Raw genomic sequence first — 19,851 nt, 5'->3', positions numbered from 1 at the left:
TCAGCTAGACAATACTGTATGCACTTTACTATATATTTTCTGTGCTGTTAATCCGAGAAACAGAAATTTCAATTAATTAGCCATTCCCTTTTATGATCATGTCAACTATATCATAATTTCTCCCACATCTTTTTAACTTTCCTTTTTAAATGTAAATTATGGAAGTGTTCTCTCCCCTTTCCAAGTTTTTTTTACCTCATAGAACATTCTATTTTTGATTAACACCTCATGCATTCAAACTGCAACAGTAGACAAGAAGGCTAAAATGACCACTGTCTTCTCCGGTTCTCACGTGTCTGCCCGAGAAGTGCCATTTTCGGCTTGGGATCGTCACGATGACCGCCCTCGCCTACGGTTCTCCCTCGGCCGCCGAGAATGCGCTTTTTTCAGGCCATTCGCCTTTTGGCTTTGACTTTAATACAGTGGGAGATGATGAAAGACCACTGTTTTCTGTGTCTAAAAATGATTATAGTGGGCAGCCGGAAGCCAAATCAAATAAGACGCCACTTAAAGACATTAGACCCCAATCTCATTGATAAGCCGCTTGATTATTTTTCATCGAAAATGTGCCGAATATTGCCAACAATCGTCCCGCTTTGTCAGTGTTATATCAGTAAACCAGTCAGCACTGTTAGCATGCGCAGTGAAAAATAACCCCACACGATTGCAAAGGAGGTGATACTGTGAGTGGCGAAAATAAAAACTGTCCTTCTGTCCAAAGACACTTTTTTTTTCTCTTTCTATTCAATTTTGTTTTTTCGGTCAAATTTTTTGGCGAATTGTCCTCATGAATTAATGTTCCTAATCAAATTGAATTTGGTTTTATTTAATGATTTTATTACATTTTATTTTTCCGGATCAAATGGTCAAAAATGTACCTTGAGTGTATTTTTACAGTTTGGATGTGACTTTCTTTTTAATTCAGGCAAATGTTGCGCGTTGTCTTTTCTGTTACAAACAAAACAATGTTAATAAAGTTTATTATAAGCTGATCTGTTACTTTTTTTTAATAGAAAAAAAGGACACAATGTTAGGCTGAGGCGTACTTAAAATTGTAATTTTACAGACAAATGATACTATTTACAGTGGAGGCAGAGAGTTTGGGGGGGTGCTGATTTAAGCCATTGACCCCTTTTACTCAATTGCTCTGCCAAGTGTTTGTTGGGATGCTACTAGGATTTTGCCTCTTGTAGCCTAATTATGTCTGACATCGTGGTGAAAATATTTACTTTTTATGACGCTTGTGTTTGATGGTGTAACTTGTAATTTTTGTAATGCAAATTTGTCTCTTAAGTTGACTCACTAGTTGTCCCAAACAAAGAGTTGCCATGAGAACAATATGGCTGACAGTTAGTGGGTGTTTGGGTGAGGTACATAGGTGGACAACCATTTTATCTTAATATGATTAGACACACTGATTGTAGTGTGTACTGTACTTGCGCTACGTCTATTAGCTCATGCGACATGCGGCAAAGTGCGTCGTTTGAGTCTGTTATGGCAGCACAGCGCCTCGTTACCCCCGCTGTGGCGTGTTGTGCAGCTTGACCAATTACTTTTGACGCTGAGAGGACGTGACATTTGTAGGCTCCGCACTCGGCAGTGACTGCACACGTTAAAAGATGCATCATCCCCTTTTTTATCCTCCCGGCAAATAATTCATACAGTGCTTCAACCCCAGGGTTGACTCTTTGAACCTTAAGGTATAAGGGCCTTTAAACATATGCACCTATTACATCGAAATTTGTCCGCACAAATTTTTATGAGGAAAACTAGGTCTGGTTGGTAATAACTTACCCTCTCACCACACGGGTTACTGTTTCCATGTATGAACATGCAAAAAAAATCTAAGCACCTTTGTTTACATCAGCGATTTTATGGCACCATTTTGAGACAAAAATTTAGTTTTAGTAGGGTCTGTCAAAGTACAAACCCTTAATTCATCCAACATGGCTGAATAAACCCAAAATGGAAGTCTTTCTCTTTAAAAGAAATTGTGGGCGGTTAAGTTTTTTATGCATGCTATGAAAGTAAACATTTACATCCTACCACCTAATTTAGCCTCTATTGTTGGTAAAGCTTGTGTTTGAGGCCATTTTTTGCTCATATAGTAATCATCAAATGCCAATATCTACAATCCACATAGAAAGTAGGCAAAAATCATTCGCAATATCGTACCGCACGTAACACGTCACCTTTGCGTATTACTGTATATTTTCATGACGTTAGCAACTGTTGCTGAGGGGTCAAACTCGCGTTTGTCCCTCATGCTAGATACATGTAAATAGTGTACAAACAAGATGTTTACTGAGCTAAATCTACCAATTCTGTCCGAAAATGATGTCTCTGGTGCCAAATTCACTGGTAAAGATTTGGAAGAACATACAAATGTTCAGTTAAAGAGATAGCTTGAGTGTCGAGGGCTGAAGAAGATGGGGAAAACCTGGCCTGATCCAGAGGTAGCTTTTTTATCGACGCCTTTTTCTTGTGTGCATTGCCTTATGCCATTGACAATGAAATTCTCCTGTTTCAACAAGCTATCCTTTACCACCATATGCCCTGTCTTTTTTACACAGTATGTTATATCCTCTGGTTGCCTTACGTGTCTGACAGTTCGTGGGTTAATTTATATAGCTATTTTTGAGTAGTGATCGCAAATGCTACTCAGTGACAGCCAACGAACACTTAAATTTTTTTTTTTTATTAGTAACAAATCTTAATTCTATTAATCTATTTACACTTCCCCTTACTAAGGTTGTTTCTTTACAACAGAAAAGGTAAAGCTGTTAAATCTAGAGCCTACCGATCAACATGAAAAGGCTTACTACAAAATGGTCAAGGTCAAACATGGCTAATTCAGTTAAATATCCGTATTTTAGAAAAATAGGCCTAAATGACTGTTGCGATCTATAAATATGTATTTTTTTTCTCAGACAGACAGAAGCAGCACGGCAAAACGCCTCGCAAAAAAATAAGTAAAAATATCAAAATGGCTTACATCTTTGGGGCAGGCAATGGCCATGGCCCCCAACAAAATGTTTACTGCATATGAAGGTGAATGGCTTCACCTTGCTGGCGTTAAACTGGTCTTTTGTACCGCCGCACAAGTTAATCCATTGTTCACATATTTCCCTCCGAGTTTTTGGCTTCGGGAAACGTATGAAGAAAACATCCTTCATATATGGACGGTCGTAATGTCTAGAGTCGTTTCTACAAGCTCCACCAGCAGAAAGCAAGCAGTACTAGCATTGGTTGTACGCGAGCGCTCTTCTCTATTGACCCCCTTCCGGTTTACGATGGTGATGTCCCGCAGCCTTGCTGTCTAAAATTAGCATTTGTGTGGTATGCTATTTATCATTGCAAATCCTTCTTGGATATTTCTGATCAGAAGTCATTTTTAGTCCATGAAAGAGTCACGGGATTTGGCAGTTTTAAGGCAGAGAGACAAACTATCTGATCAATTTTGTGAATCTGTCCTTGAGACTTTTTCGTGTGCTCTTTTCTAGATTTACTTACGGTAGCTAATTCATTCTGTGCTGATCGGTGAAATCGGGGTACAAATTTATTAAAACTTTAATTTTCCATCTTTTCGGGGTGGAGATGAATTTTCAATAATGCTGATGCCTCATAAAAGTAAATTAGTTTGTCTGGAGAGTGAAAAGCAACGATTCCAAAGTTTTTTTTTTCATCGCCTTGTGCTTGGGCGCCAATTTGTGTGGTGACTCAACTCTTTTGATTGCGTCCGTCAGAGGTATTTACTAGGGTTGTTCCGATCATGTTTTTTTTGCTCCCGATCCGATCCCGACCGTTTTAGTTTGAGTATCTGCCGATCCCGATATTTCCTGATCCGATTGCTTTTTATTTTGCTCCAGATTCAATTCCAGTCATTCCCGATAATTTTTCCCGATCATATACATTTTGGCAATGCATTAAGAAAAAAATGAATAAAACTCGGACGAATATATACATTCATCATACAGTACATAAGTACTGTATTTGTTTATTATGACAATACATCCTCAAGATGGCATTTACATTATTAACATTCTTTCTGTGAGAGGGATCCACGGATAGAAAGACTTGTGACTTTGTATATTGTGACTAAATATTGCCATCTAGTGTATTTGTTGAGCTTTCCGTAAATGATACTGGAACCATGCCAAAATGCATGATGGGAAGTGGAACCATGACTGTGCGTAGTGCTACCAATTGATATATCTTCTCTGCGTTGGGAAATAACATAAGGTATTAAGAAAAAGATCAATTGCTACCTTGCTTCCCCACATTGCTCCCCATGATATTTCTAATCGTAGGGGGAGGGATTGTAAGGCTTTAGCCAATTAAAAAAGGCTCCAAAGGCTGCGAAAATTCACTCTACTCATTTTACGCTGCCTTTTATCTCTCTATATAGGTAAAACGGCGTTACAGATTGAGCGCGACAATGCGTGAGTGGGTCGTGCAACGCATGCATTAATTGCGTTAAATATTTTAACATGATACATTTTTAAAAAAATTAACTACCACCTTTATCGGGATAAATTTGATAACCCTACCTTAAGCCTAAACTAAAGACTCTGGATGAGTGTAACATATTATGTCTGTAACGTTAAATACAATTAGAAAACGATTTAATTAAAAACAAAAAAAAAATTATATTAAAAAAAGGCATGGCCGATATTTTTTTGCCGATTCCGATACTTTGAAAATGACGTGATCGGACCTGGGACATCTCTGGTATTTACATTACACTGCATTTTATGTACATTTCAAGATCCAAAGAGTCTTATTGAAATGTACAGAATTACATGAATAACTTGTACATATGAATGGATTAGTGGTACACCTATTTCTGTATTTCATGGCAAATTGGCAGCTTGTTAATAAGAGTGTCTCTTCCAAGACTGAAGATATCAGTGAAGCATGTCTTTCATGGTCACGTGCAGGCTGCCACTGTGGAGCAGATTACGCGCGTATAAAATCAGACGTGGGTCATCGGAGGCTGATTGTAAAAGCCTCCTTCCCTCGGCTGAGTACGTTACCTCTGTGGCAATTTGTCAAACACAAACACTTGCACGCTCCAGGAATCAAGTGCCCCCTGGTGGTGATGTAATGGAGCAGAAAAATAGATTTTGATTGTTGTGCGGCAGCCGTGGGCGCTCACGCATCCGTTTGATTAATTTGCATAAGAAGGAAACAGTATGTCAACAAGTCGTTTGTGGTGGGCCTCAAATGATGTGTTTGTTGGTAATATTCCAAAGGCTCAATGGAGTCAATGAGAAACATCACTGAGGCATCCATCCATCAATTTTATATAGCCCTTGTACTTCATTAGGGTCCCGGGTGAGCTGGAGTCTATCCCAGCTATCTTTTGCTGAATGAAGTGGGATTACAACCTGGACTGGTTGCCAATTCACAGCAATAACACACGCAGGCAAACAACCATTCACACTCACATTCAGACCTATAGACAATTTAAAGTCAATGAGCCTAAACACACACACACCCACTCAAAAACGGAGCTTTCAACTATGAGGCAGACATGCTAACATCTAGCTCCCCATGTTGTCCTTTGTGACATCTTTTTGCTTTAATATGCAACATCGCAAAAATTCCCACTATGTGCGGTGGGGATGAGTGATCACTTTCACTCTGTAAAAACACAAAAGACGCAAACCAGGGACACACAACGGGAGTGTCCAGCCAGATGGTTTTTTGACTTTGTGATCATGTTGAGAGGTCAGCTCATGAAAAGGAGCCAGAGTGGCCATTTAATCCCATCAGTAGAAGCTGCATTCCCGTAATGAGAAATAAATAACACAAGCATGCTCTTAGATTAAACAAAACAGTTAGGACCATTAGATCGTTTTCATTTCTGGCATTAGGGCAACGGATCAGTTTTTTCCCCCACGCCTAATCCTACAAAGTAGGTCAGTGTCTATTGAGTATTAGTGCTGTGGCTGTGATCCTGTTGTTTCAGCTTCAGGACATGGAATTAACCCCCGGTACTGGCTAAACTGAATAGGGCAGAGGTTACTGGTAGGCTAGCCGGAGGGAAACTGGGGAGGGTTGGGACTTAAGGCACCCAAAGATATATATCCTGACGCCTGACCAGTGTTTGCGTCTTCCAATCAACTAAATGACGTCTTAAAGCATTTCGCCAGCACTCACTACTTTTACTAAAGCTTCATTATATAAATTGTACTTTATTTGTAAACAGGGGATATGTCACTATAAAGCCATTGTGTTTTGCCAGCCATTCAATAGGAAAGTGTACTTAAAGGTAATTTGATTAAACTAGAATGCTCATCCATGCTAATTTGAATGACATCAAATTATTCGCCTTCTGCATCAAGTGCTCATTAACATCCTTGCACCCTTTTTAGGAATTTAAGGAAATGTGAAAAAATGGCTTTTCATTTGACTAGATAGGCTCTATCATTGAATCTGAAATGGGGGTATGATGAGACATAGTTGGAGGCCTGCAAAACAAATTCCAATGATGCAAACCTACTGCACAGAGTGTCGCTCTATACCCTTAGTTTGGGCCAATTAACATCTCTGCTGCAATTCTGAGAATTGTTTCACATACTGTTTTATTTGACAGCTTTTAATGACAATTTTAAAATTTATACTTTTAAGTCCTATTTCTTTTGAAAAAAATAAAAATAAAAAAAATAAATAAAAATGAAATTGAAAAAATCTAAAGCCTCTTTAGGCCAAGTGTTTTTTTGTCACAGGTTAAAATCAGCACTATAACAAGAATAAAGATGTACTTTTAAAAATTGGTAAAGGTAGGTTACTCATATGTTTGTTCGTTTTTTTACCGTGCCCAACACGGTTTACATTAGCTCACATTAACCAATTCACGCACACTTTCACGAACCAACGGTTCTGGTGCCAATGCATGGGGCAATTTGACGGTAGGTAGTTGTAGTCAGGAATCGAATCGTTGACACTTTAGTCCGAGAAAATTCAAGCTACCGACTGCACCACGGCCGTTCGTCTGAATTGTTACAATATCCATCACTTTTCTTTGTTCAACTTTTGTATCGTTATATTTCTTAAATTTGGAAGTTTTTTTCAGTATGAAGTGTACATTATTTTAATGGATTAAAATCGTCGTTTTTTTTTTGTCAACTCGAAACATAAGCAAACAGATCTGGTGGAACATCTCCCTGATCACTTGAGATCTTAAACTCTCAGCACATTTAGATTTAGTCTGAACACTTTGTGCACTGTGTCATAGACAGGGGTGAAAGTGGGCCGAAATGGTCAGGTACGCCGTTCTGGTAAAAGATTCGGGGCCTTAACGGATTGTAACTGTGCTTTGATCCCGAAGATATGACGGCAACTGTCAACATCCCATGATTAAAAAAAAAAAAAAAAAAACCTTCAAGGCTGTCATACATGCATTTCCAAGAAATAAACAATCTACTAATGTCAGATTTACATAAAGTGTTAACAACAAGCCTAATACAGTGTTTGTTTAGTGTAATTTGTTTCCACCGATATTTACAGGAATACAGAGGAATACAGATCTTTAATAGTCATTGACACAGACATGACAACGAATTCCATTAGATCGGTGAGCATCGGGCTGCTGAACATGAACCGCACTGCCAACTTTCTCTCTCTTCAGAAATGACAGAGGAGTTGCAAGTTACAATAAACACACATCATACACAGAAAAAAATAACTCATTGGATGAACACAAATACATTTTGGGCAGGATTTCCATCCATTAAATTTATGTAGCCCCAACTCAAACTAAGTACCCCCTTGTAATATGATAAAATTGAGTTCGTCAAATTCATTTTTATCAAATACAGCCAAAATAAAATTAGTACTTTATCTGGCCTCAACTTATTTACATTTGTTTAACTCAAATTAATATAGTCTAAAATATTTTTTCTCATACTTCAATTGACCCTCATATCAGACAGAACACAAAGTCTGGTTAGTGTTTTTATTTAAAACAAATAAAAACGCATCCCAATTTACAGTATACCTATCATCAACATGGAACTCATCAAAATAATGATAAAAAACATTCTCTTAAGTTTTTTCCTCTATGATGAAGACCGTGCATGACTGACTTCAAAAGTGGTTCAAAGTAGCACAAGTCCTAGTACAACAATAAGTACAATATTTGCAAAGGCTAAGGCATGGTATAACCAGCTCTAATTAAACATGAAACCTTACCATAAAGTGCAATATGTAACGCCTGCAAACGAATATTAAATGTATATGTACAACACACATGTAAAAGTACAAAACAGAACCTGAATAACATTTAAATTTCTTTGAGTCCAGTCAGCCTATCCATATGCCCTCAATCACAATTCTCACGTCCTCTGGCTCCTCATGTCCATCTCTTCTGATTGTGTAAATCCCCATGACTGTAGTGGCGATGTCCCTTTCTGCATCCTCAGCAGCAGATGACTGAACACACAAAACAAATTTAAGTTAAACGCTAAACAACAAACAGAAAATCATATACAAAATATAAATGCACATTTACATTTAGCCCCACGATATAATAGATTATGCAAGGTGCAAGAGTGCCGATGCCATTTGTCGCATTCCACAAGTTATATAAACTCTCCCTCGTGTAGTTTAGCTAGCTAGCTAGCTAGCTAGCAAGCACGCAATGTCTGACTTCACTAAAATATTACATAATCACGTACTCACCAATGAGTGGGATTACAGCACCTTTGAGCGTCTCTGTAAAGTATAACCCTGCAGCAGCGCCGAAAGAAGTTGTCGGTGAAAAAGCAAGTCCAGACGGGGATGAACAGAGGCTGAGCGCGTGTTGCTTTGCACATGCGCAATGGGTGGTCCCAATTCAAATGAAACACATTCATTTTGAGTTCTGAATGTGAAGGTGAAATTATTACGTTGACACTATGAAATTTACATATATTTCGTATTTAATAGATTTGTTTTAGCAAATCAAACAAAAATTTAATGTGTTACATTAAAGAAGGGCTTGGATCAGTTTTTTGAGTGAACATAGCAGGGATATGACACGACGCACGGGTCATGTGCAGGAATTTTTTATACAACAATAAGGAACATCCCAGTCATGGCTGGTAGGAGGAAAAGTGATAGTCGAAGGCCGGGAGCGGATTGGGGTGTGTGTGTGTGGATGCGTGATTGTGCGTATGTATATCAGTATTTGTGTGTGCATGCAGACAAAATAAAATTCACAGAACTCTGCAACCGGTCTTGCGAGGAAAGATCAAGGGCATGAGATAAGGACCATCTGCGTGGCTCTCCCTGGAGGAAAGGAAGGGAGGGTGGGGGTGACGGTGTGAGGAAAAGGGAGAGGAAAAATTATAATCAATAAAGCCAAATCAAAAATTTAATATGTCCAAATACACTTGGTCGTCAGTCAAAATGGCGCTCATCATGGCAAAGGCGAGACCTTAGTCATTGCCAACTGTCACGGTCTGCCTCAACAGCTCCGTCATTTGGCGCCAGATGACTTCTACCTCTCACGGAATAAGAGCTTTCACCCGGTCCTCCAAAGCCTTGAATTGCACCGTTTGATCTGTGGACAATTTGTCAATTTCCTTGAAAGCTGCCGTCTTGGAAACTTTCTGGTACAGCAGGACTCCTCCCAAGCCAAGCAGAAGAAACTCCACGACCGTCACGGAAACAGCCAAATATCCTTGATATCTTCCAAGGATAGGACAATGAGACAAGCGTGCTTCCAGTGGTCCCATGATTCCCTTATGAAGCCTGCCACTAAGGTTCCATCCGGGCAGGATGACTCTCCTGGGTCGCTGTGTCTTGTTGAAAAAATCTTGTCAATCGCACTGAGAGACCAACTAATCAAATCCATATTTTCAAATTAAAAGTCAGCAACAGCTGGTCCACAGAGAAAAAATACAAAAAAGCTGACTGACTAACAACAAGATAGCAGATAGTAGAGCGTAGGAGAGGAGGTGAAACACGTCCGCACCCGACAAGAGCAGGAACAAGAAGAATTTATTATTTATTTATTCCTCATAGTTCTACCCAGTGGCTCTGTTTCAGTGTTTCTGAGTTTGACTAGTCTCATCGATGTGCGCATGCAACAAACCACCTTGGACTCAGTTGTCCGCTGACAGACTGAAATGTGATCAGCATGGATAGTTAGCTCTGATTGGTACATGTTTTCTGGAACAAAGAAAAAAAGTAAAAAGATCAAAACAGAGTTAACGAACAACTTGTTGAATTAATGCGATAAAAAAAGACAATTTAACGGAAAATTGATCAGATCATTAAGAGAAAAGAAAGAGAGTCGAAGGGATTTTAATTTCATTTGTTCTCATGGGCAGGTTCAGAAAATCTATGTAAACGTGCACATTTGGACTTATTCTTGTTCGTTTCTGTTAGGCTACTTATATATTTATTTCCTTATCATTATAAAAAGTTAATGTTTTCGATATCTTTGCAGTATATTACATTTTAATGTGCATAATGTGTCATGAAAAAAAAATACAAAAAATTCTGACTCCGTGGTGACCTTTCTGTTTTATAAATCCACAATATGATTTCTACTTGTCACTATGCTGTTATTATAAGATTTCACCTCAACAATCTGCTTTGTCATTCGTCATCTGTTTTGTTTATCTTTTCATTTATCCAGCTTTTATGTTTGTTTTATCATCACATTTATCTTTTTCACTAATCCTGTTTTTAATCATCGTTCCTTTGGTAATGCCCTATGGATTTTCCTTGAGTATGAATAGTCTTATACAAATAAAACTTGCTTTGCATACAATAATTGATTGAATTAAGGGGTCTGCTGATAAAGTGCTGTCTTCAAGAGAACGTTTTTGATATTTTGAATCCATGCCTTCACTATCCTTACAGGGATTCTTATTCATTTCAAAGTTTGCATTCACTTTTTAAGTCTTGGTGCTCAACAAGTAGCAACCCTGCAGTGGAGGGTTAATGTAAGCAGTGGCCTTTTTTTCATGAAACTAAACAATCTTTAAAATAGGCTAATTTCAGCAATTTAAAAAGATAATGAAAATTGTGCTGTAAACTTGAGAATTTTTCCGGCTTTTTTATTGAGTGATCTTTATTATGATTTTTTTTTTTTTAGTTTTTCAACCAATGCGGTCTGTACAGAGAACACACAAGTTCTGCCAGTTGAGTGATCTCGTCCTCAGCTGGCCAGCAGAGTAATCAGCGAGCAGTAGGCCCGTTTAAGATCAATGTCCTGAATAACCACACAAGTCACGAGTCACAAGTGGGGGAAGTCACAGATCATGGCGGATTAGTGCATCTTATGTGCTTTGGCAGTTGAAGCCTCCATGCGTCTCTTCTTTGCGCAGTATACACACACACACTCATGCACACGCACGTACACACTGCGTGTTTGGCACTGCTGCTCTCCTAATATGGAAGGGAGTATATTGTGACAGATCAAATGCGAGTGGCAAGAGAGCACATCACAACTGCTGTCATGTAATTGGAAGAAAGACATGACAGTCAGACCGTGAATATTCTAAACTATGCTGTTTTTCCCAGATGACTCCCTCCAAAATCAAGTTACTTTGTCACTTTTAAAGAGCAAAAATCAACATTGGAGTTTAAGCCATTTTACCTTTGTGATACATCAAAATCTATCCATCTACATCAGTAGGAGTGATGTCACAAATTGGGTGTGCACTATGGCAAGATCGTAGAGGAAGAGGAAAAAAAATACTAACCATAGAACTAGTCCTTATTTCCGAATTGGTAAATATCCTGCGATACAACTAATTAACGTAAGGAAAAAAACAAACAAACAAACAAACAAAAAAACAATTATTTGAACATAGACATGTGCTGATTACCGGTTTCAGGTATAGTGTGGTGTGAAAACGTCAAGGTTTCAAAACCGCAAAAAAATTCCATCATACCGTCCCTCAGGTATTAGCTTTTTTTTTTTAATGTCCCAAAAATGCATGGCGAAATCCCTCACTTGCAGCTGCAAGGCTCAACCGTCCCCCACCGGTTGTTGCTCAGTGTCAGTGAGTCAGCTGTGCTACACAATGGCTGGAGTAGGTGAAACTCCTGAACTTTTTCCCCCCATCAAAGAAAAGGAAATCACTGGTATGGGAATACTTCGCCTACAGGAAAGTGACAGACGGCTGCGACTTACAGGAGGAGGGCCAACCGACATGTAAAACATGTTTGCGGAGGGTGGCTGCCGAGGAAGCAATATCTCCAATATGATTTCGCGTTTATACAAAACTAAAGGTTGATTAACACTGACATGAACGTTTCCCACCAGCTACGAGAGTTAACTCCGCCGTGTTTAGTGTGTCTAGTGGTGGTAAAACGTGGCAATTGTCCCCCTGTCTGTGTTGAGAAAGAGTGTGTATAATGTAAACATGGTATGAGTGATACACATTTGCTTTTTATGGGAAATAATTAATTTTGTTCTGATGGTAATAATGTTGAGCTGTGGCTGTGAGTTTAGGCTCACCTAAAGGACTGCATTTATTTTGATTTTATTAAGAATATTATTTATTTAACTTAACATTATACTTATGTTCCAATTTGCTAATGTGTTTTGAAAAAAAATGCTGTTCAATGGAAAAAAAGTTTTTTTTTAAACCCAGATATCTCAAAGTAACACATTTTAAAGCTGTAATTGTAATACCTTAATACCGTCAAACTGTGATATTTTAACTTAAGGTTATCATACCATCAGAGTATCATACCAGCACATGCTTATTTGAACTAAAATAGCCAAATTGCTGTTTTAAATTTCATTTGAGGTTTTTGTGAGAGCTGGTATGAAGGCCACCCAATTCTAACTTAAAAGGTGTTTTGTTATTGGTTTCTAACAGTGCATTTTTAGTGTAATACCACTTTTTACACACAAATTCCGGTCAGCACTAAGATTGACCTGGAAAAACAATGCAGCATATGTGAGAGCAAAAAGACGATGCAGAGAAGGTCCTATACTATTGTAAGTGTCAGTAATAGACTTTCCACTCAGCAAAATATTTTTGTCTTGTTACTCCATGTTTAAGTTGGAATAGACATATATATATATATATATATAGACCTATAATCGACATATAAACCTTTATATTTTATGTAACGGTTCAGATAAAATTCATTGGGTGAATATTTATGGTTTGGCTGAACATTTGCTCCAAGTACATATTCCTTACTTCTTTGTTTTAAATTTCAACAAGGAGTGACAAGCGGCAATGGAAGGATTTCTTGAAGTTGGTTGGTTTAAAAGTACAGCGTGTGTATGAATTAATAAATTGGAAGATTGTGGGAGGTTTAAAACTAAAGAAAAAGGAGAAAATGTCCGGAATGCATTCTCTTTGATAACCGGTTGGTAGTATATTCATATGACATTTTAACTTCACTGCAGCAGTAAGGTGGATTGTTAGGTTTACAACTGAATGGATCAAACTTTTTGCACAAAAATGATTAAGTAAAAATATATATTCCTAATAATAATATTCCTAATCAACCTGTCAGATTTTGCAAGAAGTTTGGTCATTATCTTTCAGCATTCACAGCGCTGAATAACAACTTTAGAATTAAGAATACTGTTGGAATTATCTGGAAGGAGACCATTGTGTTGTTCTCTGTGTTTATTGGAATGTATGCATGTGAACGACTTTTTGCAAGTAATTGTTCAGCAGCATTTAGCTCATGAAGACTAGCTGAAAGGGCCACATTTTATGGGTTTTGTGTGCCAAAATTGGACTAGGTTTCAATCAGTCTCAAATATACTTAACCTACTCATCTACTGCATTTCTTTGTCGCTGGTGGGAACACATGCTATAATAATCACTGTTTAACTGCTGGACGTGTTTCCATATGTCACATTTTCATTTTCTTCATAAACTGATTAAAAAAATATCCTCCGTCTCCAAGCATAGAAGACGTTCAGCCTTTTTTCAAAATTCATTTTTCCCCCGTTAATTTTTTTTTTTTTTTGGTATTTTTGAAAATGCGAAATAAAACTGATGAATGGAAATCCCAACCCCACATGGGATAGGACATTTGAAACCAGGTTATATGATACATATCAGCTTGTGACAATGCACCAATGATGTAAGCGCTCATTGACTGCAATGTACTGTACCTGATAACATCTTACTACTACTGTGACTGGATGACTCCCACTAGATTTACACTTATTCAATCCCGTAAAAAACGTCCAAGCCGGCAGTGATGCCAGGAAAGGAATATTTGACGCCATTGAAAGTGACAGCAGCTGCTCTCTCTGTCCTCGTGCACTAGTGATTCCCACATCGTGACTTCCCCCCGCCCCCTCGATCCTTAAAGAGCCAGGTCAGTCTTACTGTATATCTATAAGATCACTCTCGAACCCCAGTGCGTTCATGAAGTTATTTGATACTAAATTCTGACAGTCTGCGAAGATACGGATTAGGCCGCAATTGGATGTGTGTACAAATTTTTCGGATTTAATCTCCACCAATTATGCTTTTTGTTGTAAGTGCAACCTAAATATAGTACTCTGACACATTTACCTCGTACGGCCTAGACAGTGAGGAGGCATTCAAGAAGGCAAACAGAGGGCCGAGGAGACCGTAGCTTGAACCGTGAGGAGAGAGAGAGGGAGTGAGTCAAGGCGGTGAGTAAGCGCACACAGATGTTGACGACATAGGAGGTCAAATACAGGATAAAGATGGCGCTGTAGGTTTTACAACTAGCATTTTTTAAAGCATTTAAACAGGATTCGTTTTGCGTTATTGCTCAGTCAAATTATTAGGGCCTGAAAACTCACCAATGTGTGTGGAAATGGAAATATAGACAACATACAGGTAAACGGAAGAAATTACTTGATGGCAGCTCTTTAAAAGTTAGAAAATATTAGCCATCGGTTTCATCAATGAATATGAAATCGGGAGATGGGATCTGTAAGGGCACGCAAAAAAGTGTCAAGGACCCAGTCCGGCATACTAGAAGAAGCCAGCAATTTTGGTGAAAATCATCCTTTTCTGGTTTTTACTGTGAAATGGACATGAAAGAAAATTAGCTCCTGACACAAGATTTACCGCTGGACACAAAAGTGGTTGGGGATGTACTGCATATCATAACAGGACTCATGAAAAAGTATCAAGGACCCTGCATGAAATTGATCAGGAGGTCAACCACTCTAATTTGAAGCAACCCCGTGACTGGTCACTAGTCAATAACTGGGCTCACACCGTATACAGTAGACAATAATTCACTCACGTTCATGCCTAATGACAGTTTAAAGACTTCATTGAACTAAATGTATTTGGAATGTAGGGGGTAAAAAAAACTTAAGCACAGAAAGGACATGCACACTCCACCTAGAAGGGTCTGAAAGTCTGATGTGTGAGGTCAGGGGTGCTGGAAGTCACTCAAGGCAAGGGGTGCTGAGGATCTAATTTTGTTTTCCCATCCCAAAACAGCCGTTTCGGTCCAAATTTGTCATGCCTGTGCTTTTTCTCCATGCAAGGAATATGTCGTTTGAATATTGCCATTGCGATATGCGCATGCGCAATAGTCCTATCGCAACATGTGCGATTATTATTATTATTATTTTTTTGAACACGTAAACTTTTGGTTTGCTTCATAAAAGCAATATGTGTGCCAAGACATGGCTTCCTGTAACCCTTTTTATATATAGCAATCTTCATCATTCACAGATAAACCCCCTTATCCTGGATTAAATGGCGTTATATAAATACAATCATATATTGCGGTTTTGCTATTTTTTGCACTTTCAGTTCTTAAATAAATGAAAAATAAATACAATTAAAATAAATTGAAGCACCTTGAATCTTTAATGCAAGAATAAAACATTACATAAACTAATATAACATTTGTATAATAAAGAATATGATGAATTGTTTAAAGAATATAAGATAAAGAAAAATAATTAAGAATACAAGGATGAATGAGAAAAACAAGGGGGAAACTCGGAGGGGGAAACAATCTAATAAAATATACACTATGACAAAAACATGGTGAGTCAACCAAAGTCTTCCTAAACAGAGCTATTCAAGTCATCTGGTAAAAATGTTCGACCTCAAATTAAATTTGAGAAAACTTCGCTGTTTTTGTAAAGAAAAACTCTCAAATTCGTTTTAGTGCCATGTTAACACCTCCTCTGTCAACAGTTAACTTTTCCCTTCCAATGGTGCCCTATTCAGTGTGACCTAGTAGCCAGCAAGGCGTCAGGTGGTGACCAGTGTTGTTAATCTTACTTTAAAAAAGTAATTAATTACAGTTACAAATTACTTCTTCCAAAAAGTAATTGAGTTAGTAAATCAGTTTCCTGAATGTAAGAGTAATTAGTTACTTGGCAAAATAACTAGTTTTAACTTTTCATGTTTTTTTTTTTCCATTCAAAAACAAAAAACATAGGTCACACTATGTGAAGTTCAAAGGGTTTTTGGGACAGTCGCCCTAGCCCAATTCTTTACGCTAAACTTAACTAGACACAGGGGTATTGTGGATAGTTCCATTACTAGATAGTAACCTTTGCTATGTTTGGAAGTCATTTAATGTTGTTAATCAACCGTTAAAGTTGTTAGAATTGCTCCCGTTATTTCATCAGTTGCCTTCTGTCTACTTTCGACACGTTAAAGTTTTAAAACTGCTTCATCATTTAAAGATAGATTCAAGTCAAGATTTCGCCGATTTAGGAGTATTTTAGATAAAAAGTTACTTAGGTTCGCTAGGAATGTTCTCTACAACAGAGCCTTTCTGAGAAGTCTACTGCTTTAAGATAGCGGCTGTTTACCAACGCCGGCAAGTCTATCATTTTACATCTAGTTCATATACTTGTGATATCTAGCGTAGCATCATGTGGGCGTAGTTTGTAGGCTGTCGGCTACAGTCAGGTGTTATTGGAGCCACCTAGCCTAGCATCGAGTTTGCAATGGCGTCACAACTCCCTCTTTCCTACTCCCACTCCTCTCGCTGCGTTTTTTTTTCTCGCGTCATTCTACCAACGTAGTAACGCAAAGTAATGCACGCCTTTACAGTCTCAGTAACAGTAACGGAGTTGCAAAGTTGGGAAAAGTAATTAATTAGATTACTCACTACTGAAAAAAATAACGCCGTTAGTAACGCTGTTATACTCTAACACCGTTATTAACAACACTGGTGGTGACCATGTTAGTAACAAATAAAACCTTTTTCAACATATATACGTATTTAATCCCCAAAGTTAAATATGCTATTGTTTCAATATGATTTACTTATTGATTTATTTTTCACAAACAAAAAATTCTACTTAAACACTTTTTTTCCTCCCCTCACCAACCCCAGGGGGTACTGGAACACCCTTAGCACCCCACTTCCAGCGCCACTATATGAGGAAGATATAATAAGCATCACAGTAGAATTATAGACAAGTTTCCGAGGTACGTCCGCTTTACTTCCTTATGTCTGCTAGGAACTTCCGTTTTACAATTTCTCCATTCAAAACAACAGTGGAGCTGGAATAACATTGCTCATCAAAATCCCTTAAAAAAGACCATTTGGAAATACCGCATCCATCTGCCATCATCACAACAGGGGAGGACAACATGTTCATGAAGGCAGATGTGGAACCAAACTCGTGCCACCACAAAGACCGGTTGTTTTTGTAGCCATGTTGCCGCTGTGTTATGAAAGGTTTGTTCTTCCTATCCCTGCATTTTCATGTGTCCGGTGCTCAAAAAATACTAAAGCTAAAATCTTGCGCATGAAACGATTTGTTGTCTTTGATATTGTTATTGCGATGAAGATTGTAGTTATGATGATCCTTAATATTATTTACTACAACTACTGTATCTGCTGCTAGCCTGTTGCCAATCAGTACGTGTAGATGGCACAATTGTGTCAACGCATAAATGAGTTAAAAGTTTTTTGTTTGCAGGTGGAAAACGCTGTTTGAGGCGGTGGCTCGCCTCGCGGCGGACCGTCAACTCAATCCCGAGATCCAACTACGAGCTTTTTAACTGCAGTAACTTTAAGATACGCTATTGGAGCTGAAATTACCGACAACATTGGAAGAAAGCCCATCTGTAGTCCGCTGAGGGTCTGTGTAATGTCGGGTCAAAGTTTGGTGAGGCTCTCAAGCCACTCTGGAGCTTTGCTGTCCGATATCACATTCTCGTATGCTATTTTTTTCTAATAATTCTATAAATTGTTATTTATTGACCTGTTTTGCAAATGTACCAAGTGTTTTAAATAAAACAAGAAATGGAATCATTTTGTCCAAATGTTTTATTGTGATCAATATCTGCAATAATAAAGAATGGCATACTATTTTTGTTTATATGTACAAAACATACCTTATAATATTTCCTTGTAACAACAAAATCCGTGTCAGCCCTTTTGCATTCGGCAAATGTAATATAAATTGTAATTTCACCTCATTTTAGTCATTCAAGTGGCCAGCGTATCAATCTATACCTCATGTAAACACAGGCTGACAGGTTATTATAATTTTGTCCATGAATGATCAACAAAGTGTTAAGAACAATCATACAATCTCATCTACGTTGCGCTGAATCCATTTTTGGAGATTCAGTGAGTTCCTCTGCTTTAATTTTGCAGTTTTAACTTTGTCAACACACACTGCTTACTTCAACCGTAATTCATGTTGTTTTTTCTGAACCGGAAGTTCGAGGCAGACATATTTCGCTCTGGAAACTTTTGTATTGATGAAATTGATTCGGTATTTCCAAGCCTAAAATTCAGTTTGATGAGTTTTTTTAATACACATTTTAAACTACATAACTTTAGGGTTACATTAACATCAGCTACAAGTACTTTACACACTAATTTGAATCTAAATATGAGTGTCACAGAAATGCAGCTGTACATACGTATTTGAATGTCAAGCAATCATTCCTATTACTCCACCAATAACTTTAGAATGGTCATTTGTGAATTTAATTATTTGTCCAGAAAGGTTAATGTAACAATAGTTGCATGTAAACAGCAACTACGTTATATTGACCGAAACACTTGACTCTCAAGATTGAACTCCAATATTAACTCTTTTACACAAATAGTAACTCCAATATCAATGTTGAAAAAACACGTGTCAAAAAATGTGTTATATTGTAAACATGTATTTATAAAATTGTTTTTAAAATAAGACGAATGCATGAATAAAGTAGTGATGTGGCAATAAGAGCGTAATAGGTAGTCTCTATCCTACAGAGGGCAGTGAAGACACACGGTACAGTTTCAATCCAGCACTCTGTCCCCTTCAGAGCTGTCCTGCATGCTCTAATGTGGGGAGAGCAGTGCACTTCAATGCACGTTTCTATGTACAAAGGCATATGTAACCCATCACATTTTTTATGAGCCGCTGACCTTCTTGCGTACACTTAATGACACGATAACCTGACAATTGTGACGTTGAATTTGCTTCATTTTATACCCATTAAAAAAAAGTGTGTGTGTGCGCGTGTGGTAGTCTATGTGAGCTGTTAAGATATTTTAGAATTTTAAGAAGTCAATCACAAGAGAGAAGAAGATAGTTTCATCTGTCGAAATTCCTCTTTTAGGACAAGAGAGGAAAATTTCGAGAACTCTCACTCCACACTGTAGTCCCCCTCCAGGAATCAGCGGTAAAAAAAGCATTGATTCCATGTAAAGCAATTCTTGATTTGAACAATTAAATGGTTATTAGGTGTATTAATTCAATAATGATGTAAGAATTGTAAAATGAAATTATTTGCTATCCCAAAACGCCGAAATATTGTGGTTATAAATTACTAAACATCGATTTTGTCCTTGTCGCTCTTGGGCAGATTTATTCCTATTACTTATAAAGTGCAAAACATTTAATAAAATAATGGATTTGAGGAAGAGGTGACATTGAAGGAAGTATTT

General features: G+C 37.9%; 1 long non-coding RNA gene across 1 annotated transcript in view; it reads left to right on the top strand.

Annotated features, from left to right (window-relative positions):
* The window catches only part of LOC130916413 (uncharacterized), a 91,090-nt gene extending 71,439 nt beyond the window's left edge, over nt 1–19,651 (top strand). Inside the window, exon 4 of the long non-coding RNA XR_009063278.1 lies at nt 19,524–19,651. This is a non-coding gene — a long non-coding RNA (uncharacterized LOC130916413). The remainder of the gene's footprint in view (nt 1–19,523) is intronic.
* Nucleotides 19,652–19,851: the final 200 nt, after the last annotated feature.

The sequence above is a fragment of the Corythoichthys intestinalis genome, chromosome 5, assembly GCF_030265065.1.
Source record: "Corythoichthys intestinalis isolate RoL2023-P3 chromosome 5, ASM3026506v1, whole genome shotgun sequence".
Taxonomy (NCBI): Eukaryota; Metazoa; Chordata; class Actinopteri; order Syngnathiformes; family Syngnathidae; genus Corythoichthys; species Corythoichthys intestinalis.
This window is presented reverse-complemented; position numbering and strand designations above follow the sequence as displayed.